The sequence below is a fragment of the Entelurus aequoreus genome, linkage group LG18 (assembly GCF_033978785.1).
Source record: "Entelurus aequoreus isolate RoL-2023_Sb linkage group LG18, RoL_Eaeq_v1.1, whole genome shotgun sequence".
Taxonomy (NCBI): domain Eukaryota; kingdom Metazoa; phylum Chordata; class Actinopteri; order Syngnathiformes; family Syngnathidae; genus Entelurus; species Entelurus aequoreus.
The window spans coordinates 50,170,642-50,194,533 of NC_084748.1; the positions used below are offsets into that span (position 1 = coordinate 50,170,642).

At 39.6% G+C, this 23,892-nt stretch overlaps 1 protein-coding gene across 1 annotated transcript in view; it reads right to left on the reverse strand.

Moving 5' to 3' along the window:
• LOC133634240 (receptor-type tyrosine-protein phosphatase delta-like) overlaps positions 1 to 23,892 on the reverse strand; it is a 643,216-nt gene that overhangs the window by 466,671 nt on the left and 152,653 nt on the right. The window contains exon 3 of the mRNA XM_062027362.1: positions 9,733 to 9,761. The gene's annotated coding sequence lies outside the window, so the exon portion shown is untranslated. The remainder of the gene's footprint in view (positions 1 to 9,732; positions 9,762 to 23,892) is intronic.

Genomic DNA, 23,892 nt, shown 5'->3' on the forward strand with positions numbered 1-23,892 from the left:
ACCCGTGTAAAGCATCCTGATTGGCAACCGATAACAGGTGTGGGAGGCAATGATCAGGAAACAAACACACCAAATTAGCCACAAGTCCACAATTGTCACGGAGGGTCGTGAGTATAAATTGGGGGGAACGCAGATCAGGCACTGTGGGAGGAGCCCGGGTAACACAGGACATTTTGCAGCAAACATATTCCTAGCCACTTCCTGCTCCGTCACTGGTTAGAATATGATGACATGTTTAGTGCTTGTCTCAAAAAGTACTGGCATAGGACCATAGTCAAAGTAGTTAAAATTGCTACTTTTCCACTTAAATAATAACATTTTCCCATGAATTTGATTTACATTAATGTTTGATTTAAAAAAAAAAACATAATAAAAAAAGTGTGATTTTAGCATTACCTTAAATGGGAAGGTGGCCCCTACCAAGATGGCCGCCGCATCGGCATGTGGCTTAGCATGGCCGCTGTATCTATTTCTATTTATGCTCATTCTAATTTACTCCCCCGGGCATTGTAAAGAAGTCGACACCACTCGGCGCTTGATTGCACGACTTCCAAGATGGACGTGGAAAAGAAATACTGAAAAGAAAAAAAAGTCCCACGTCGGTTCCAACGTGGCAGATGGACCAAACACTCGCCTTTGTGGCCTCCGCCGCGCTTAGCCGCCAAACATTAGCCGCTAATGAGGAGCGATACTCACAACGCCGACTGAGCGCGCTCCAAACGCTGGAGGAGGAAAAGCTTGGATGTACAACACACACACACACACACACACACACACCCAAGGGTAAACGACAACAAAATAGCACTTATGTTTGGCAGCATGGTCTTGTTGTTTTTGTAGCCATATTAGTAGATCACAGTGTAAGTTGCCTGACACATGAAACGTGACGAATTAGCCGCCAGATGGCAGTAGGGTGTTGAATAGTATAAAATGTCTTCTGTGGCAATTCCAGTCCGTTGCCTAGAGTGGCGCTTTCCATCCTTTTCAACAGACAGCATTAAACAAAAACGATTAACCCCCCCTCTTCCTCTCACGCGAGATCCACCCAGGAATGGGGCCATGTGAATCTCTTCCCTACATATGTAGGAATGAGTAACTTTCACATTTTAATCAACACGGTACCAATTTTTAGTACTTTTGTGTGTTTTAACAAAGATAATTGTTTTTAAAATGTAAATATTTGAATGGAACATTTATGAGCTGATTATGACAACATATCTTGGTTTATTATTAAATATCTGAGTTCATTACTTTGTCGGCACTGGGCGTGGCAACAACGTCTCAAGGTAGTTTGGTTAAGACTGCTCTCAGTGCTGCTGGAGTGATGGCCAAGCGTTAACGTTTGGGGCAATTTTAACATTTTATATCACGGTTATTGTGACCAAAACTATTATAATCGCAATATTACTGATACATGCACTAGAATCCTTAGATTGTTTCAAATAAATAAACACATAGTTAGAAAAAAATACTCTTTTACATGTTTTGTTTTAGCAAGGACTAAACTTTAATTGTTTCGTGTATTGCTTTGTACTTTAGCACTTTAACATTTATTTCAACGATAAGTGCATTGCAAATAAAATCCATTATTACGTATTATTTGTAGCTGGCGTTCCACTCTTTGGTTGTCCTACTCTTTTCAGAGGTCCTTGAACGCACCGTAAAACCACCTTTGTGCATTCACACACAGTATAAAACATTTGGTGGACAAAACGAGACAAGGAAGGAGCGGCATAAAACACGTCTTTCCGTGGCAGCGTCTGAGAAAGTTGTACATGTGACCGAACTACGGTGAGTTCAAGGACCGCCGTAATTAGTAGGACAAAACGGCACTCATCAAATCCTCTCATCAGAGAAGCATGTTTGATATAAACTGTGGGATTTTTAACAATTACGAATGTTTGTGTCATGTTTGTCCTCCTGCACAAACACTATTGGAACAAAAAAACAAATGTTTTCGCACATTATTTAAAAAGCTCCAGGGAGCCAGTAGGGCGGCGCTAAAAAGCCGCATGCTGCTCTAGATCCCCCGTGCTAGTGCTAGTGCTAGGGGTTTTATATCACTGTTATTGTGAGCAAAACTAGCATCCTTATTATAATCCAATATTGTTGAATGTGCTGAAAAAGTTAAAAAGATTAAAATCCTTAGAACGTGTTTTTAAATAACTAAAATAAATAAACACACAGTTAAAAAAAAAATACTTTTACATATTTTGTGTTTCTTTTGCTTCACTGATAATGTTTTAGCATTTTATCTCTTTAAAGTACTAAACTTGAATTGTTTCATGTATTGCGTTGTACTTTAGCACTTTAACATTTATTTAAACTATAAGTGCATTGCAAATAAAATCCATTACTATGTATTATTTCTAGCGGGCCTTCCACTCTTTGGTTGTCCTACTCTTATCAGAGGTCCTTGAACGCACCGTGAAACCACCCCCGTCTCGCATTTCTCCGAAAGCTCACCTTTGTGCATTCACGCACAGTATAAAAGGTTTGGTGGACAAAACGGGACAAGGAAGGAGCGGCATAAAACACGTCTTTCTGTGGCAGCGTCGGAGAAAGTTGTACATGTGAGCAAACGACGGTGAGTTCAAGGACCGCCGTAATTAGTAGGACAAAACGGCACTCACCAAATCCTCTCATCAAGTGAAGCGTTTTTAATATAAACTGTGGGATTTTTAACAATTACGAATGTTTGTGTCATGTTTGTCTTCCTGCACAAACATTATTGGAACAAAAATAAATGTTTTCCCTCATCTTTTTCCATTTTTGCACGCTAAAGAGCCGCATGCTGCTCTAGATCCCCTGTGCTAGTGCTAGTGCTAGGGTTTTATATCACTGTTATTGTGAGCAAAACTAGCATCCTTATTATAATCCCAATATTGTTGAATGTGCTGACCGATTAAAATCCTTTTAAATAACTACAATAAATAAACACACAGTTAGAAAAGAACACCCTTTTACATGTTTTGTGTTTCTTTTGCTTCACTGATAATGTTTTAGCATTTTATCTCTTATAGGACTAAACTTGAATTGTTTCATATTTTGCTTTGTACTTTAGCACTTTAATATCTATTTAAACGATAAGTGCACTGCATATAAAATCTATTATTATGTAATATATTGAGCGAGCGTTCTACTCTTTGGCTGTCCTACTCTTTACAGAGGTCCTTGAACGCACCGTAACACCACCCCTGTTCTACAGCTGGTAGGTTCAATGACACAACTATTTTTTATTTATTTGCTCAGACAATAATGTGTTCATATACGTTTAAATCGAGATATGACTTCTTTTTTTTTTTTATGGGGAACGATGTTAATGACTCTTTTTTTCACGGTAGCGTTCGAGCTAGTCCGTGAGTTCATCAAAGCGAAGTTATCAATTACGGCTTTTCCATCAATTTAATTTAAGACAGTAATGCTAACCAGCATCATTAGCGTTGTTTATAGTTGGTCTGACGCAGACACTCGTAAATGTGTTAGCATGTTAGCTAATGCTAGCATTCCGACAGCACGTACAAATATGCATGAAAACACTCCCGACAGGGACACTTTAGTAAGTAAGAATTGTTTTAGTTATATTGTAAAACTGACAAACGTTGCTCGGAGTGATGAATGGAGGATCCATACGAGTAGAAACGCTATGGACTACCAGAGAACAAAATGTCAATTTTACTTCCGGTTGAAGGCATTTGCAGTGAGCGAACTAGTCCAAAAGATGGCGCAATAAGACAGACAATTACACGCCATGTCAACGTAATTCCATGTGTTTCATGAAAAGGATTCGCATTATGGTCGTCAGTGAGGAAAAATCCATAAAATGGCCACGCTGTTTTAGTAGAAACTCTATGGACGGCCAGAAGACAGAACTGCACTTCTACTTCCGGTTCAGAGCTTTAAAAAGCAGGAAACACTTGCAGGCATTCACCCGGTAACTGCAGTGAGTAAACCCGTCCAAAAGATGGCGCCAAGCACAACATTTCAACGTCAATGCACGTGTTTCATAACAACTATTCGCATTACGGCCGTCAGAGAAGAAAAATCCCGAAATTAGCCGCACCGTTTTTTAAATCGCAGGGCTCAAAGTGTGGGAAAAAGGTGTGGAATTTACGTTTTATCAACGTTTCAATTATCTTGGGTTTATAAACTTTAAATAAAATAGTGATTTTTGTGAAAAAGTCTACCTTTTATTTTGAACAGACACTTTTCCAGTTTATAGAAGCAAAATCAAATGAAAATAAATAAAACACACACACACTCTTGTATTTCTTAACTTCTTGAGACCTCCTCTTTAGGACCAGCCTTTCTAGATTTATAAAGAAGTGTATTTACAACATTAATAATATATACATACTATGCAAATATAAAAAAAGAAAAGCTTTTAGTTAATTTTTTGTTTGTAATTGGTTTTTAATCTTCATTATTTACTTCAAGTTATAACAGTATGTCTCTATATACATGTTTATTTATTTATTTGTATTAATTTTGGCCAAAGGAGGCGCATTTCAATTTCTTACACACACTTGTTATTTCATATATTGGCCAGAGGGGGAGCACTTTTAAAAGCGACACAGTCAATTTGAAAAATCCTTCCTTTTTGGGACCACCCTCATGTTGATAGATGTCACCACCAGGGGGTGTAAATGAGATCTCAATTTTTTGTTTTTTGTAATGTGCTTAAGGCCGATGACAAAGGAGTCAGGGACCACAGATGGCCCCTGTGCCGCACTTTGGGCAACCCAGCTGTAGAAGCTAACTGTTAATGGCCACTATAGTCTTAGTAGCGTAGTCAATGTTTACTTTTGTATGCACATTCAATCAACCAAAAAATCCTGACTTTGGAGCAATGTTCACAGACTCTAGTATTTGGCTCTCTATTAGATGCAATGTTATTGATTTATGTTATCACTTGTTCACACCTCCTCATATGGAAGATACTTTTCTTTCTTCATGTCTCAGGAAGGGTAGGAATACAAGAACACACACACACACACACACACACACACACACACACATTCTTATATTTGTTACCTTCTTAAGACCTGATAAAAATGCCTCCCTCTTTAGGACCAGCCTTTCTAGATATATAAAGAAGTGTATTTACAACATTAATAATATATACATACTATGCAAATATAAAAAAGCTAGTTGTGAAAAATGAGTTGGAATTTCACAAGAAAAACTTGTCATTTTGGCAGTATTATAATAAAAGTCGTCATTTTACTCAACGCAAGTCAAAATGTTACAAGAAAAACTGAACATGTGTGCAATATTATGATAAAAGTTGGAATTTTACTCAATAACAGTCGCAATTTTACAAGAAGAGCTTAACATTTTGGCAATTTTATGAAAAGTCGTAATTTTACTCGACAAAAGTCACAATTTTATAAGAAAACTTTCAAATTGTTGGCAATGTTATAATAATAATCAGAATTTTACTTGGCAAAATTATGAGAAAAGTCATCATTTTACTCAAAAAATGTCACTATTTTACAAGAACAACAAAAAAATGGGCAATATTGTGATAGGTCAGATTTTTATATGACAAATGTCACCATTTTGCATTAAAAAAGTAATAATTTTACAATAAAATATTGCAGTATTACAGAAACAGAAATATTATGAGAAATTGTTCCCAATTTTATAAGACAAAAGTCGACACATTGTGAGAAAAAGACTGCTTTTAGTTCATTTTTGATTTTTTCGTTTGTAATTGGTTTCTAAACTTCATTATTTACTTCAAGTTATTACAGTATGTCTCTATATTCTTTTTTTTATTTTTTAAAAACAATTTTTAAATGAATTTTGGCCAAAGGGGGCGCATTTCAATTTCTTACACACACTTGTTATTTCATATGTTGACCATATGTACATTGAATCAACAAAAAAATCCTGACTTTGGAGCAATGTTCACAGACTCTAGTATTTGGCTCTCTATTAGATGCAATGTTATTGATTAATGTCATCACTTGTTCACACCTCCTCATACTTTTCCTTCTTCATGTCTCAAGAAGGGTAGGAATACAAAAACACACACAAACACACACAAACACACACACACACACACACACACACACACACACACACACACACACACACACACACACACACACACACACACACACACACACATTCTTATATGTGTGACCTTCTTGAGACCTGATAAAAAAGCCTCCCTCTTTAGGACCAGCCTTTCTAGATATATAAAGAAGTGTATTTACAACATTAATAATATATACATACTATGCACATATAAAAAAGCTTGTTGTGAAAAATGAGTTGGAATTTCACAAGAAAAAGGTCACAATTTCACAAGAAAAACTTATAATTTTGGCAGTATTATAATAACAGTCGCAATTTTACAAGAAAAGCTTAACATTTTGGCAATTTTATGAAAAGTCGTAATTTTACTCGACAAAAGTCACAATTTTATAAGAAAACTTTCAAATTGTTGGCAATGTTATAATAATAATCAGAATTTTACTTGGCAAAATTATGAGAAAAGCCATAATTTTACTCAAAAAATGTCACTATTTTACAAGAACAACAAAAAAATTGGCAATATTGTGATAAGTCAGATTTTTATATGACAAATGTCACCATTTTGCATTAAAAAAGTAATAATTTTACAATAAAATATTGCAGTATTACAGAAACAGAAAGAATATGCGAAAATGTTCCCAATTTTATAAGACAAAAGTCGACACATTGTGAGAAAAAGACTGCTTTTAGTTCATTTTTGATTTTTTTGTTTGTAATTGGTTTCTAAACTTCATTATTTACTTCAAGTTATTACAGCATGTCTCTATATACATGTTTATTTATTTATTTGTATTAATTTTGGCCAAAGGAGGCGCATTTCAATTTCTTACACACACTTGTTATTTCATATGTTGATCATATGTACATTGAATCAACAAAAAAATCCTGACTTTGGAGCAATGTTCACAGACTCTAGTATTTGGCTCTCTATTAGATGCAATGTTATTGATTTATGTCATCACTTGTTCACACCTCCTCATATGGAAGATACTTTTCCTTTTTCGTGTCTCAAGAAGGCTGGAAATACAAGAACACACACACACACGCACACACGCACACACACACACACACACACACACACACTGATATTACCCAGAATCCTCCCTGCAGTTGTGAGACTTTGTGTGAGATGTAATTGTGTAGTAGCGTAATAGTCCAACACATCATCTCTGGATGGGAGTAATAACCCGGAGATGTACTCATCGTGATCGGCAAACAAACAATAAGAGTAAAAGCGGGAGACGGGCTGGATGAGGATTTGCTGTACGCCATGTTTTTATTGTTGTTTGTGCGCGGCATAATTACACAGCAGCACTCCAAAGTCGCACTTTAACCACCAGAAGCTTCTTTTATTGCTGCTCGTCTTCTTACAACCTCGTTTCTTTGGCGGACATTCACTATAAAACACCACTAAAGCTGCACTACGTCATAATCTCACAGATAAAATACTCAATATTAAAGCATTAGCCATAATGAGCTTTTTTTTTTTAAATTATACTTAATTATTTAATACAGATGAATTAATTAAAAAAAAATGTTTTGCTAATGTTCGTCCATTGCTTAGCGTTAGCATGCTAGTTTGCTAGGCATTCACCTTAGTCGTACAACTTGGTGTTTGGCACGTGCTAACTGTTAGCAGGCTAATGTTGGCAAGCTAACATTAACATGCTACCATCAGATTGTTTACTTTTTTTTTACTAATTTTGCAGGTGTAAACCTCAGAGTCATATAACTTGGTGTTTGGCACATGCTAACTACTAGCAGGCCAGTGCTAGCATGCTAACATTAACATGCTACCATCTGATTGTTTACTTCTTTAACTAATTTCGCTTGCGTAAACCTCAGAGTCATATGACTTGGTATTTAGCTCATGCTGTTAGCAGGCTAGTGCTAGCATGCTAGCATTAACATTCTAACTTTTCTTTAACTAATTTTGCGGGCGTAAACATCAGAATCATACAACTTGGTATTTGGCTCACGCTGTTCGCCGGCTAGTGCTAGCATGCTAACATCAACATGCTAGCATTAGCATGCTAACTTTTCTTTAATTTTGCGGGCGTAAACATCAGAATCATACAACTTAGTATTTGGCTCACACTGTTCGCCGGCTTGTGCTATCATGCTAGCATTAGCATGCTAGCATCAGCATGCTAACTTTTCTTTAACTAATTTTGTGGGCATAAACATCAGAATCATACAACTTGGTATTTGGCTCACGCCTGTTCGCCGGCTAGTGCTAGCATGCTAACATCAACATGCTAGCATTAGCATGCTAACTTTTCTTTAACTAATTTTGTGGGCGTAAACATCAGAATCATACAACTTGGTATTTGGCTCACGCCTGTTCGCCGGCTAGTGCTAGCATGCTAGCATCAACATGCTAGCATTAGCATGCTAACTTTTCTTTAATTTTGCGGGCGTAAACATCAGAATCATACAACTTGGTATTTGGCTCCCGCTGTTCGCCGGCTTGTGCTATCATGCTAGCATTAGCATGCTAGCATTAGCATGCTAACTTTTCTTTAACTAATTTTGCGGGCGTAAACATCAGAATCATACAACTTGGTATTTGGCTCATGCCTGTTCGCCGGCTTGTGCTAGCATGCTAGCATTTACATATTAGCATTAGCATTCTAGCATTAGCATGCTAGCATTAGCATGCTAACTTTTCTTTAACTAATTTTGCGTGCGTAAACATCAGAATCATACAACTTGGTATTTGGCTCGCGCCTGTTTGCCGGCTTGTGCTAGCATGCTAGCATATTTATGCTAGCATTAGCATTCTAGCATTAGCATGCTAATTTTTTTTTAACTAATTTTGCGGGCGTAAACATCAGAATCATACAACTTGGTATTTGGCTCACGCTGTTCGCCGGCTTGTGCTATCATGCTAGCATTAGCATGCTAGCATCAGCATGCTAGCATTAGCATGCTAACTTTTCTTTAACTAATTTTGCGGGCGTAAACATCAGAATCATACAACTTGGTATTTGGCTCACGCCTGTTTGCCGGCTTGTGCTAGCATGATAGCATTTACATCCTAGCATTAGCATTCTAGCATTGGCATGCTAACTTTTTTTTAACTAATTTTACGGGCGTAAACATCAGAATCATACAACTTGGTATTTGGCTCACGCCTGTTCGCCGGCTTGTGCTAGCATGCTAGCATTAACATGCTAGCACTAGCATGCTGACTTTTCTTTAACTAATTTTGCTGGCGTAAACATCAGATTCATACAACTTGGTATTTGTCTCACGCCTGTTAGCAGGCTAGTGCTAGCATGCTAACATCAACATGCTAGCACTAGCGCACTTTCTTTAGGACTCAGACTTGAACTTTAGCAGTCAACAGGAGATTTTTAACCACTTAAATACATTTTTAAAAGCAGAGGAATAAAGTGTAAATCACACTAAGAAGGCCTAATACATGCCTTGGTCTACAGCAGGCTGGACTACAGTCACGGTCTTCTCACCGGACTCTCTAAACTGGTTGTAAATTAGAATCCAGAATGCTGCTGCTTGAGTACTGGCTAGAAGCAGGAAACACGACCATATTAGGCCAGTGCCGAGGACTTCCTGTTTCTCAGAGAACAGACTTTGTGTCTAATATGTGATATTTGTAAATAATGTGTAAATGAAGATACTTGTCAGTGTGAAGTGAAGACAAAGAGCGGCTAAATGTCCTACCTTCTGCAGAAGCACTTGAACACGTCACACTGTGGAGAGAAAGGAGAACAGTTTTAATGGAAAGTCAGCGTGGATGCGAGCACAAGATGTGAGACTAATCAAACAATCAAAAAAGGTGTTTTGGGGATTGGATTGAAGCAAAGTCGCCCGTTGACTTTTTCTCCCTCAAATCAAAAAGTGAAAGTGAAATAATAACGTGATGAAATGCTAACATGCAGGCTAATACAACCTTCCATGATAGCATGCTATTGGTGACAAGCTATAGTTTTATGCTAGCACTTTGGACAATTTTGCATGTTTTAACTTAAAAATCATGGATTTTGGTACTTGGCGTCATCTTGTAAGTATGCTAACATTTAATGGTAGAACATTGATGAATGGATGAACGTTTTGGTACTTGATGCCATTTTGTAAATATGGAAACTGTTTCCATGATAGCATGCTATTGGTAGCAAACTATAGTTCTATGGTAGCACTTTGGCATATTTTTGCGTGTTTTAACTCAAAAACCATTGCAAATCATTGCCTATTTTGCATGTTTTAACTTAAAAATCATGGATTTTGGTACTTGGCGTCATCTTGTAAGTATGCTAACTGTTTCCATGTGCCATCCATCCATCCATCCATCTTCTTCCGCTTATCCGAGGTGGGGTCGCGGGGGCAGCAGCCTAAGCAGGGAAGCCCAGACTTCCCTCTCCCCAGCCACTTGGTCCAGCTCCTCCCGGGGGATCCCGAGGCGTTCCCAGACCAGCTGGGAGACATAGTCTTCCCAACATGTCCTGGGTCTTCCCCGTGGCCCCCTACTGGTCGGACGTGCCCTAAACACCTCCCTAGGGAGGCGTTCGGGTGGCATCCTGACCAGATGCCTGAACCACCTCATCTGGCTCCTCTCCATGTGGAGGAGCAGCGGCTTTACTTTGAGCTCCTCCCGGATGACAGAGCTTCTCACCCTATCTCTAAGGGAGAGACGCTCCACCCGGCGGAGGAAACTCATTTGGGCCGCTTGTACCCGTGATCTTGTCCTTTCGGTCATAACCCAAAGCTCATGACCATAGGTGAGGATGGGAACGTAGATCGACAGGTAAATTGAGAGCTTTGCCTTCCGGCTCAGCTCCTTCTTCACCACAACGGATCGATACAGCGTCCGCATTACTGAAGACGCCGCACCGATCCGCCTGTCGATCTCACCATCCACTCTTCCCTCACTCCTGAACAAGACTCCCAGGTACTTGAACTCCTCCACTTGGGGCAGGGTCTCCTCCCCAACCCGGAGATGGCACTCCACCCTTTTCCGGGCGAGAACCATGGACTCGGACTTGGAGGTGCTGATTCTCATCCCAGTTGCTTCACACTAAAATAAATGATAAATGGGTTATACTTGTATAGCGCTTTTCTACCTTCAAGGTACTCAAAGCGTTAATGCACGCTTTGTTTGTTTTGGTTTGTCAGACAGACCTTCAAAGTAGGATCTATCGCATGACTCCGTTTCACCAATCAAACACAGTCACTGGTGACGTTTCACCAATCAAATACAGTCACTGGTGACGTTTCACCAATCAAACACAGTCACTGGTGACGTTTCACCAATCAAATACAGTCACTGGTGACGTTTCACCAATCAAATACAGTCACTGGTGACGTTTCACCAATCAAACACAGTCACTGGTGACGTTTCACCAATCAAACACAGTCACTGGTGACGTTTCACCAATCAAATACAGTCACTGGTGACGTTTCACCAATCAAATACAGTCACCGGTGACGTTTCACCAATCAAATACAGTCACCGGTGACGTTTCACCAATCAAATACAGTCACCGGTGACGTTTCACCAATCAAATACAGTCACCGGTGATGTTTCACCAATCAAATACAGTCACCGGTGACGTTTCACCAATCAAATACAGTCACCGGTGACGTTTCACCAATCAAATACAGTCACCGGTGACGTTTCACCAATCAAAGACAGTCACCGGTGACGTTTCACCAATCAAATACAGTCACTGGTGACGTTTCACCAATCAAATACAGTCACTGGTGACGTTTCACCAATCAAATACAGTCACTGGTGACGTTTCACCAATCAAACACAGTCACCGGTGACGTTTCACCAATCAAATACAGTCACTGGTGACGTTTCACCAATCAAATACAGTCACTGGTGACGTTTCACCAATCAAATACAGTCACTGGTGACGTTTCACCAATCAAATACAGTCACTGGTGACGTTTCACCAATCAAATACAGTCACCGGTGACGTTTCACCAATCAAATACAGTCACCGGTGACGTTTCACCAATCAAATACAGTCACTGGTGACGTTTCACCAATCAAATACAGTCACTGGTGACGTTTCACCAATCAAATACAGTCACTGGTGACGTTTCACCAATCAAACACAGTCACTGGTGACGTTTCACCAATCAAAGACAGTCACTGGTGACGTTTCACCAACCAAATACAGTCACTGGTGACGTTTCACCAATCAAATACAGTCACTGGTGACGTTTCACCAATCAAACACAGTCACTGGTGACGTTTCACCAATCAAACACAGTCACTGGTGACGTTTCACCAATCAAATACAGTCACTGGTGACGTTTCACCAATCAAATACAGTCACTGGTGACGTTTCACCAATCAAAGACAGTCACCGGTGACGTTTCACCAATCAAATACAGTCACCGGTGACGTTTCACCAATCAAATACAGTCACCGGTGACGTTTCACCAATCAAATACAGTCACCGGTGACGTTTCACCAATCAAATACAGTCACCGGTGACGTTTCACCAATCAAAGACAGTCACCGGTGACGTTTCACCAATCAAAGACAGTCACCGGTGACGTTTCACCAATCAAAGACAGTCACCGGTGACGTTTCACCAATCAAATACAGTCACCGGTGACGTTTCACCAATCAAATACAGTCACCGGTGACGTTTCACCAATCAAATACAGTCACCGGTGACGTTTCACCAATCAAATACAGTCACTGGTGACGTTTCACCAATCAAATACAGTCACTGGTGACGTTTCACCAATCAAACACAGTCACTGGTGACGTTTCACCAATCAAATACAGTCACTGGTGACGTTTCACCAATCAAATACAGTCAATGGTGACGTTTCACCAATCAAATACAGTCACTGGTGACGTTTCACCAATCAAATACAGACACTGGTGACGTTTCACCAATCAAATACAGTCACTGGTGACGTTTCACCAATCAAATACAGTCACTGGTGACGTTTCACCAATCAAATACAGTCACTGGTGACGTTTCACCAATCAAATACAGTCACTGGTGACGTTTCACTAATCAAATACAGTCACTGGTGACGTTTCACCAATCAAATACAGACACTGGTGACGTTTCACCAATCAAATACAGTCACTGGTGACGTTTCACTCCGTTTCACCAATCAAACAGAGCCAGGCGGTCACGAGATTTCAGCGGCAACAAGCTTAAGCTTACATGAACTCAACGTCAAATTTGAGGAAGCACATGGCGGTAAGTATGGACAGTACCAAAACAACCGATTTTATAACAGGATTGTACAGCAATATTTTTTTTCCCCTTATCATAAAACCTACCAGAATAACAGTAGACTTTGCCACACTGATAGATAACATTTTCACCAATCAACCTGAGAATCAAATAACAACAGGACTACTACTCAACGACATAAGTGATCATTTACCTGTATTCAGTATTTTACACAATTTCTTTGATCAGAGAGGGACCAAAAAAGCAGTTCAATATAGATTTGTTAGACACCAAACACCAGACACTATGGCAGCTTTTAAGTCTGAGTTATGTGCTCAAGACTGGAGGAGGTTTACACCTCCACAGACCAGGATGAGGCATATGAACATTTTCCCAACATTTTCATAACATTGTATGATAAGCACTGTCCAATGAAAAAACATGACATTAAGGACAGCACTGGTAAGGACAAACCATGGATCACAAAGGGACTATTGAAGTCCTGCAAAAAGAAAAATGATCTTTACAGAAGACATTTCAAGCACAGAACCAAAGAAACTGAACACAAATATAAAACGTATAAAAATAAGTTAACACAAATAATAAAGCACAGCAAAAGAACATATTACTGTAACCTATTAGAACAACATAAAAATAGCATCCAGGGTACGTGGAAAGTTTTGAATGGCATCATTAAAAAAAACATGACAAATAAGGAACATCCAAGCTATTTCATAGAAAATAATCAAACTCTAAATGACTCTAAGGAAATAACGGATGCTTTTAACACCTTCTTTGTGAACGTTGGACCTAATTTAAAACAGTGTCAAATTTAATGAACATACCATTCAAAGCAACTTAGAATCGTTTTTTATTTCCCCCGTCCATGAAAGTGAAATCACAGAAATTGTAAATTCTCAGAAAAACAAGAAGTCAACAGACTGCTGTGACTTGGACTTTTCTCTGATCAGGGAAATTGTTGATTTTATAGCTGTTCCCTTCACTTATATATGTAATATTTCTTTTATAAAAGGTGTTTTCCCAAAGAAAATGAAAACGGCAAAAGTTATTCCCATCTACAAAAGTGGAGATAAGCATCAGTTCATCAACTATAGGCCTATTTCTATACTCTCACAATTTTCAAAAATCCTTGAAAAATTGTTTGTGTCAAGATTAGACAGTTTTATTGATAAGCAACACTTGCTAAGTGAACACCAATACGGCTTTCGACCAAACAGGTCCACTTCCATGGCAGTGATGGAACTAGTTGAGGAGGTAACCACTGCAATTGGTAAGAGGGAGTTTGTTGTTGGCCTTTTTATTGACCTGAGCAAGGCCTTTGACACCATCCATCATACATTGCTTTTAAACAAAATGCAGAGGTATGGTGTCAGAGGTCTTGCTCATGATTGGTTGAAGAGTTATCTTGGTGGCAGAGAACAGTACGTGCATATGAATAATGTAGATTCAGATAACAAGATTATAACACATGGAGTACCCCAAGGTTCTGTATTGGGACCAAAATTGTTTTTATTGTACATTAATGATATCTGTAAAATCTTTAAAAAACTCAAATGTATTCTCTTTGCTGACGATACAAGTCTGTACTGTTCTGGGCAAGACCTTGGCCAACTCTTAGGGACTGTAGAGAGTGAACTCCATATACTAAAGCAGGGGTCGGCAACCCAAAATGTTGAAAGAGCCATATTGGACCAAAAATACAAAAACAAATCTGTCTGGAGCCGCAAAAAAATAAAAGCCATATTACATGTGTCCTGAGATATACATTTAATTAAGAGGACTTAAAGGAAACTAAATGACCTCAAATATAGCTACAAATGAGGCATAATGATGTAATATGTACATATCGCTAGCCTAAATAGCATGTTAGCATCGATTAGCTTCCAGTCATGCAGTGACCAAATATGTCTGATTAGCACTCCACACAAGTCAACAACATCAACAAAACTCACCTTTGTGCACTCACGCACAACGTTAAAAGTGTGGTGGACAAAATGAGACAGAAAAAGAAGTGGCATAAAACACGTCCTAGAAAGTCGGAGAAAGTTATACATGTAAACAAACTATACGGTGAGTTCAAGGACCGCCAAAATTAGTAGGACAAAACGGCGCTCGCCAAATACTGGAATCAGTGAAGCATGTTTAATATAAACAGTGTGATTTATAACAATTACGGAGGTTTGTGTCATGTTTGTCCTCCTACAGAAACCATACTAAAACAAAAAAATAGATTTTTTTCCCCTCATCTTTTTCCATTCTTCATACATTTTTGAAAAATCTCCAGAGAGCCACTAGGGCGGTGCTAAAGAGCCGCATGCGGCTCTAGAGCCGCGGGTTGCCGACCCCTGTACTAAAGCAATGGTTTGATGCCAATAAACTATCAATCAACCTAAATAAAACAAAATATATAATTTTTGGAAATAGGAAAAATAACAAACAGTGTCATATAAGAATGTATGATATGGAGATAGAAAGGGTGTATTCAACAACATTTTTGGGAATCCATATAGATGATAAATTAAATTGGAAACTGTGCATAAATATACTTAAGACAAAGATGGCAAAAAATATTGCTATGTTACATAAAATCAAAAACTCTGTAAATCAAAAGGCTCTTATCATGTTATATAATTCTTTTGTACTCCCTTATCTTAATTATTGTGTCGAAATCTGGGGTAACAATTACAAAACAAACATTAAATCTATATTCTTACTTCAAAAGAAAGTGATTAGAATTGTAAATTATGCAGATTATCATGACCATACCAACACTCTGTTTATTAAATTAAAAACATTAATACTGCACGATCTTGTTGACCTCAACACAGCTATTGTGACGTACAAAGCTCATAACCACATGCTGCCTGGGTGTCTACAGGAGAGCTTCAAACCCAGAGAGAGTCCCTATGACCTCACAGGTTCAGCTGTCTTCCAGAAAGCTAACATAAGAAGGAGCTTCAAACCCAGAGAGTCCCTATCACCTCAGAGGTTCAGCTGTCTTCCAGAAAGCTAACATAAGAAGGAGCTTCAAACCCAGAGAGTCCCTATGACCTCACAGGTTCAGCTGTCTTCCAGAAAGCTAACATAAGAAGGAGCTTCAAACCCAGAGAGAGTCCCTATCACCTCAGAGGTTCAGCTGTCTTCCAGAAAGCTAACATAAGAAGGAGCTTCAAACCCAGAGAGAGTCCCTATGACCTCACAGGTTCAGCGGTCTTCCAGAAAGCTAACATAAGAAGGAGCTTCAAACCCAGAGAGAGTCCCTATGACCTCACAGGTTCAGCTGTCTTCCAGAAAGCTAACATAAGAAGGAGCTTCAAACCCAGAGAGAGTCCCTATGACCTCAGAGGTTCAGCTGTCTTCCAGAAAGCTAACATAAGAAGGAGCTTCAAACCCAGAGAGAGTCCCTATGACCTCAGAGGTTCAGCTGTCTTCCAGAAAGCTAACATAAGAAGGAGCTTCAAACCCAGAGAGAGTCCCTATGACCTCACAGGTTCAGCTGTCTTCCAGAAAGCTAACATAAGAAGGAGCTTCAAACCCAGAGAGAGTCCCTATCACCTCAGAGGTTCAGCTGTCTTCCAGAAAGCTAACATAAGAAGGAGCTTCAAACCCAGAGAGAGTCCCTATGACCTCACAGGTTCAGCGGTCTTCCAGAAAGCTAACATAAGAAGGAGCTTCAAACCCAGAGAGAGTCCCTATGACCTCACAGGTTCAGCTGTCTTCCAGAAAGCTAACATAAGAAGGAGCTTCAAACCCAGAGAGAGTCCCTATGACCTCAGAGGTTCAGCTGTCTTCCAGAAAGCTAACATAAGAAGGAGCTTCAAACCCAGAGAGAGTCCCTATGACCTCAGAGGTTCAGCTGTCTTCCAGAAAGCTAACATAAGAAGGAGCTTCAAACCCAGAGAGAGTCCCTATGACCTCAGAGGTTCAGCTGTCTTCCAGAAAGCTAACATAAGAAGGAGCTTCAAACCCAGAGAGAGTCCCTATGACCTCAGAGGTTCAGCTGTCTTCCAGAAAGCTAACATAAGAAGGAGCTTCAAACCCAGAGAGAGTCCCTATGACCTCACAGGTTCAGCTGTCTTCCAGAAAGCTAACATAAGAAGGAGCTTCAAACCCAGAGAGAGTCCCTATGACCTCAGAGGTTCAGCTGTCTTCCAGAAAGCTAACATAAGAAGGAGCTTCAAACACAGAGAGAGTCCCTATGACCTCACAGGTTCAGCTGTCTTCCAGAAAGCTAACATAAGAAGGAGCTTCAAACCCAGAGAGAGTCCCTATGACCCCACAGGTTCAGCTGTCTTCCAGAAAGCTAACATAAGAAGGAGCTTCAAACCCAGAGAGAGTCCCTATGACCTCAACAGGTTCAGCTGTCTTCCAGAAAGCTAACATAAGAAGGAGCTTCAAACCCAGAGAGAGTCCCTATGACCTCAGAGGTTCAGCTGTCTTCCAGAAAGCTAACATAAGAAGGAGCTTCAAACCCAGAGAGAGTCCCTATCACCTCACAGGTTCAGCTGTCTTCCAGAAAGCTAACATAAGAAGGAGCTTCAAACCCAGAGAGAGTCCCTATGACCTCACAGGTTCAGCTGTCTTCCAGAAAGCTAACATAAGAAGGATCTTAAAAAGTAGATGTGTTTCTGTCAGGGGGGTTCAACTGTGGAACAGCTTGGATTATTCCTTCAAATGTTCCAGTTCTATTCACACATTTAAAAAACACTTTAAGACCAATGTCTTGAAAAAATATATCACTCTTGAATCAACACAGTAGTTAATACTATGATCAATGTTAATTCAAATACTAAATGTGGGTTATAAATAATAATGGAATTGTTTGTATATAGTATATAATTGGTACAGAGGTTTAACATGTCTACAAGGATATTTCACATGCCTTTACTGTGTATATAATTGAATTGTGTTTATGTTATATATAATGTGTATTTATAATATGTTGCACAAAGGACATTTAATAATTTTCGGAAGTTTATTTTGTACTTGAAAATGTTTATAGGGTTAGGCGCAATAAGTGTTCAACTTCAGCCTAAACCCTTTCGGTCTGCAACATTTTCATTTTCAATTTATGAATGTACAACTGTTTGTTTATTTTGTTGACGATTGACCGAAGAATAATAAACTTGAACTTGAACTTGAAGTAACGTTAGTAGATATTTTGGCTGTCACCGTAGGCTGATGTTAGCTTCCCTGCTATGAATCACTGTCAAATGTACATCGTGTGGGGACATTTATTAACACTGCAGCCTCGTAGACACGCACACACACACACACACACACACACACACACACACACACACACACACACACACACACACACACACACACACACACACACACACACACACACACACACAGAGACACGCATGCATACAAACATCAATCAAACACTAATCAGAAGTGCACAGGTGCAGCCCACACCTATCAGTTTATGGTTTGCGTAAAGGCTAACTTGTTATTTTCCTTCGTAATATCTGCCTACTGAGCCTATGGAGCTGTTAAATTATTGTGGCTCAATTTACCTTCATTTTTCTATGTTAATGTATTATTATTTAATATATATTATTGTTTTAGTTGCTTAAGAGATATTCCTGGCTCTGAATTTGCTCATTGCTATTTTTCATGTTTTTGTGCATTATTTGTTGCCGTCATCATTAAAGGAACAGGTTACTCATCAGTTACTCAGTACTTGAGTAGTTTTTTCACAACATACTTTTGACTTTTACTCAAGTAAATATTTGGGTGACTACTCCTTACTTTTACTTGAGTAATACATCTCTAAAGTAACAGTACTCTTACTTGAGTACAATTCCTGGCTACTCTACCCACCTCGGGTCTTTTCCAAACACTGCTAACAAGAGTCAAGTTAGCAGAGGTTAGGTCCATTGCAGTGGACAACATGATTATTAATAGAGTCAAGTTAGCAGAGGTTAGGTCCATTGCAGTGGACAACATGATTATTAATAGTTCCAGAAGAGTGCAAAGACTAAATGCTGCATCATCAGGAGAAGTCAGCGTGTGGTCAAAAAGAAGCTAACTTCTACAATGCAGTTAGCACACATGCAGTCAAGCACTGAATGCTTCTATAATGCAGTTAGCACAGCTGCAGTCAAGCACTGAATGCTTCTATAATGCAGTTAGCACAGCTGCAGTCAAGCACTGAATGCTTCTATAATGCAGTTAGCACAGCTGCAGTCATGCACTGAATGCTTCTATAATGCAGTTAGCACAGCTGCAGTCAAGCACTGAATGCTTCTATAATGCAGTTAGCACAGCTGCAGTCAAGCACTGAATGCTTCTATAATGCAGTTAGCACAGCTGCAGTCAAGCACTGAATGCTTCTTTAATGCAGTTAGCACAGCTGCAGTCAAGCACTGAATGCTTCTATAATGCAGTTAGCACAGCTGCAGTCAAGCACTGAATGCTTCTATAATGCAGTTAGCACAGCTGCAGTCAAGCACTGAATGCTTCTCTAATGCAGTTAGCACAGCTGCAGTCAAGCACTGAATGCTTCTCTAATGCAGTTAGCACAGCTGCAGTCAAGCACTGAATGCTTCTATAATGCAGTTAGCACAGCTGCAGTCAAGCACTGAATGCTTCTATAATGCAGTTAGCACAGCTGCAGTCAAGCACTGAATGCTTCTATAATGCAGTTAGCACAGCTGCAGTCAAGCACTGAATGCTTCTATAATGCAGCTAGCACAGCTGCAGTCAAGCACTGAATGCTTCTATAATGCAGTTAGCACAGCTGCAGTCAAGCACTGAATGCTTCTATAATGCAGTTAGCACAGCTGCAGTCAAGCACTGAATGCTTCCATAATGCAGTTAGCACAGCTGCAGTCAAGCACTGAATGCTTCTCTAATGCAGTTAGCACAGCTGCAGTCAAGCACTGAATGCTTCTATAATGCAGTTAGCACAGCTGCAGTCAAGCACTGAATGCTTCTATAATGCAGTTAGCACAGCTGCAGTCAAGCACTGAATGCTTCTATAATGCAGCTAGCACAGCTGCAGTCAAGCACTGAATGCTTCTATAATGCAGTTAGCACAGCTGCAGTCAAGCATTGAATGCTTCTATAATGCAGTTAGCACAGCTGCAGTCAAGCATTGAATGCTTCTATAATGCAGTTAGCACAGCTGCAGTCAAGCACTGAATGCTTCTATAATGCAGTTAGCACAGCTGCAGTCAAGCATTGAATGCTTTCATCAAATAATCAGGAGAGTACGAAGTTGCAACAAACAAACAAACAAACAGCAAAATAGTCAGTCAGCCCTCATTTGCTGCCTGGAAGCTGCACAATATTTATTCCCTCAGAGCGCAGCAGCAAGTGGGGCGATGGTTGCTGATGCTGTGTGTGCGTTCTTCTTCTTCCCTTCGCCAACACAACTAGCATGTAGCGTCTGCAAGTGCAGCTTTAGCACATTGCTGCGGATAACTTCCAGAAAAGACACTTGACAGCACACTGAGGACGACTCCAGTACAAGAAATAAACAAAAACAACCGCTGCCGGGTGCGAGGGTCGCATTACCGTCAACTCCCCCCCCCCCGCTTTAAACCACACGGCTTATAAAACGGTGCAGCTAATTTATTTTTATTGCACACATGCAAAGGTGTGTTATTATTAGTGGCATGGCGCCACCTTTTGGACGGGTGAATATGAATTCCTGCCGTATTAAAGCTTTGAACCGGACGTGAAAATACCGCTTCCGTCTTCTGATCGTCCATAGCGTTTCTACTCGTATAGATCCTTCATTCGTCACTCTAAGCCAGTGTTTTTCAACCACTGTGCCGCGGCACACTAGTGTGCCGTGAGATACCGTCTGGTGTGCCGTGGGAGATTATCTAATTTCACCTATTTGGGTTAAAAATATTTTTTACAAAGCAGTAATTATAATCCGCTAATAATGTGTTGTTGTTGAGTGTCGGTGCTGTCTGGAGATCGACAGACTTACCACGTTATACTCTTCCATATCAGTAGGTGGCAGCAGGTAACGAATTGCTTTGTAGATGTCGGAAACAGCGGGAGGCAGCGTGCAGGTAAAAAGGTGTCTAATGCTTCAACCAAAAATAAACAAAAGGTGAGTGTCCCTAAGAAAAGGCATTGAAGCTTAGGGAAGGCTATGCAGAACCAAACTAAAACCGAACTGGCTACAAAGTAAACAAAAACAGAATGCTGGACAACAGCAAAGACTTACTGTGGAGCCTGTAATTACATGACAATCGACAATGTCCCCACAAAGAAGGATAAAAACAACTGAAATATTCTTGATTGCTAAAACAAAGCAAATGTGGGGAATAGCGGTCAAGGAAGACATGAAACTGACACAGGAAAATACCAAATAAAGAGAAAAATCCACCAAAATAGGAGCGCAAGACAAGAAGTAAAACACTACACACAGGAAAACAGCAAAAAAGTCCAAATAAGTCAGGGTGTGATGTGACAGGTGGTGACAGTACACCTACTTTGAGACAAGAGCTATATTGATGCATGCTTGGTTATGCTTTAAAGTCATATCCAACTTTTTACTGTCAATATTGACTGCTGAGTTTCATTTTTTTAATGATTTCTGCTGGTGTTGTGCCTCCGCATTTTTTCAATGAAAAACATGTGCCTTGGCTCAAAAAAGGTTGGAAAACACTGCTCTAAGCAACGTGTGTAAGTTTTACAATGTAACTAAAACTATTCTTACTTACTAAAGTGTCCCATGTGTGATGTCTGTAGGAGTGTTTTCATGCATATTTGTACCTGCTATCGTAATGTAATCAAGCTAGCGTCGTTAGCATTAGCTAATATGTTAACACATTTACAAATGTCTGTGTTGGTATTCTTAAAGGCCTACTGAAAGCCACTACTACCAACCACGCAGTCTGATAGTTTATATATCAATGATGAAATCTTAACATTATAACACATGCCAATACGGCCGGGTTAACTTATAAAGTGACATTTTAAATTTGCCGCTAAACTTCCGGTTCGAAACGCCTCTGAGGATGACGTATGCGTGTGACGTAGCCCGGGGAACATGGGTATGCCTTCCACATTGAAGCCAATACGAAAAAGCTCTGTTTTCATTTCATAATTCCACAGTATTCTGGACATCTGTGTTCGTGAATCTGTTGCAATCATGTTCATTGCATTATGGAGAAAGAAGCTGAGCAAGCAAAGAAGAAAGTTGTCGGTGCGAAATGGACGTATTTTTTGAACGTAGTCAGCCACAACAGTACACAGCCGGCGCTTCTTTGTTTACATTCCCGAAAGATGCAGTCAAGATGGAAGAACTCGGATAACAGAGACTCTAACCAGGAGGACTTTTGACTTGGATACACAGACGCCTGTAGAGAACTGGGACAACACAGACTCTTACCAGGATTACTTTGATTTGGATGACAAAGACGCAGACGTGCTACTGTGAGTATGCAGCTTTGGCTTCTAAACATTTGATTGCTTGACCGTATGTGCGCAACTTTTTTTTGCGTATGTACGTAACTTTTTAAAAATATATAAGCTTTATGAACCTTGGGTTAGGTGAACGGTCTTTTGGGCTGAGTGATTGTGTGTGTTGATCAGGTGTTTGAATTGTATTGGCGTGTTCTATGGAGCTAGGAGCTAGCAGAGGAGCTAGGAGCTAGCATAACAAACACGTAGGTGTTTTTATGCAGGATTAATTTGTGGCATATTAAATATAAGCCTGGTTGTGTTGTGGCTAATAGAGTATATATATGTCTTGTGTTTATTTACTGTTGTAGTCATTCCCAGCTGAATATCAGGTCACCCCCGGCTCTCACAGCATCTTCCCTATCTGAATAGCTTCAACTCCCCACTAGTCCTTCACTTGCACTTTACTCATCCACAAATCTTTCATCCTCGCTCAAATTAATGGGGAAATTGTCGCTTTCTCGGTCCGAATCTCTCTCACTTCATGCGGCCATCATTGTAAACAATAGGGAACTTTGCGTATATGTTCAACTGACTACGTCACGCTACTTCCGGTAGGGGCAAGCCTTTTTTTTATCAGATACCAAAAGTTGCAATCTTTATCGTCGTTGTTCTCTACTAAATCCTTTCAGCAAAAATATGGCAATATCGCGAAATGATCAAGTATGACACATAGAATAGATCTGCTATCCCCGTTTAAATAAAAAAAATTCATTTCAGTAGGCCTTTAACTTATAATAACATTCTTTTTATATTGTTTCACTTTGACAAATTCCTCAGTAAATTCACCAAAACGTCAGCGTGGAGTTATTGAGTCTGTTTAGCTGATTGGAGAGCTAGCTAGCGGCTAGTGGGTCCATGACCATGACTTCTGTTTTGTTTGATTTTCCGTTTTACTGCCGTGTTACAGACACCGTTTGGAAACAATTAAGGTGTGTAAATAAACATTTACAGAATATTTCTGTGTAAATAACTCATTTCACAACATATATATCTGCCACTTACAGTCCGGTGCGGCTAATATATGGGGAAAAATTCCTTCTAAAATTGTGTGGGTGCGGCTTATATACCAATATGTTTTGTAGTCTGGAAAAATCAGTAATCTTCCATAAAATTGGAAAAAAAAACCTGTAGGTTTGTACAGTAACAGATACTACATTGCTTCGTTTGGAAACAATTAAGGTATAAAAATAAACATTTACAGAATATT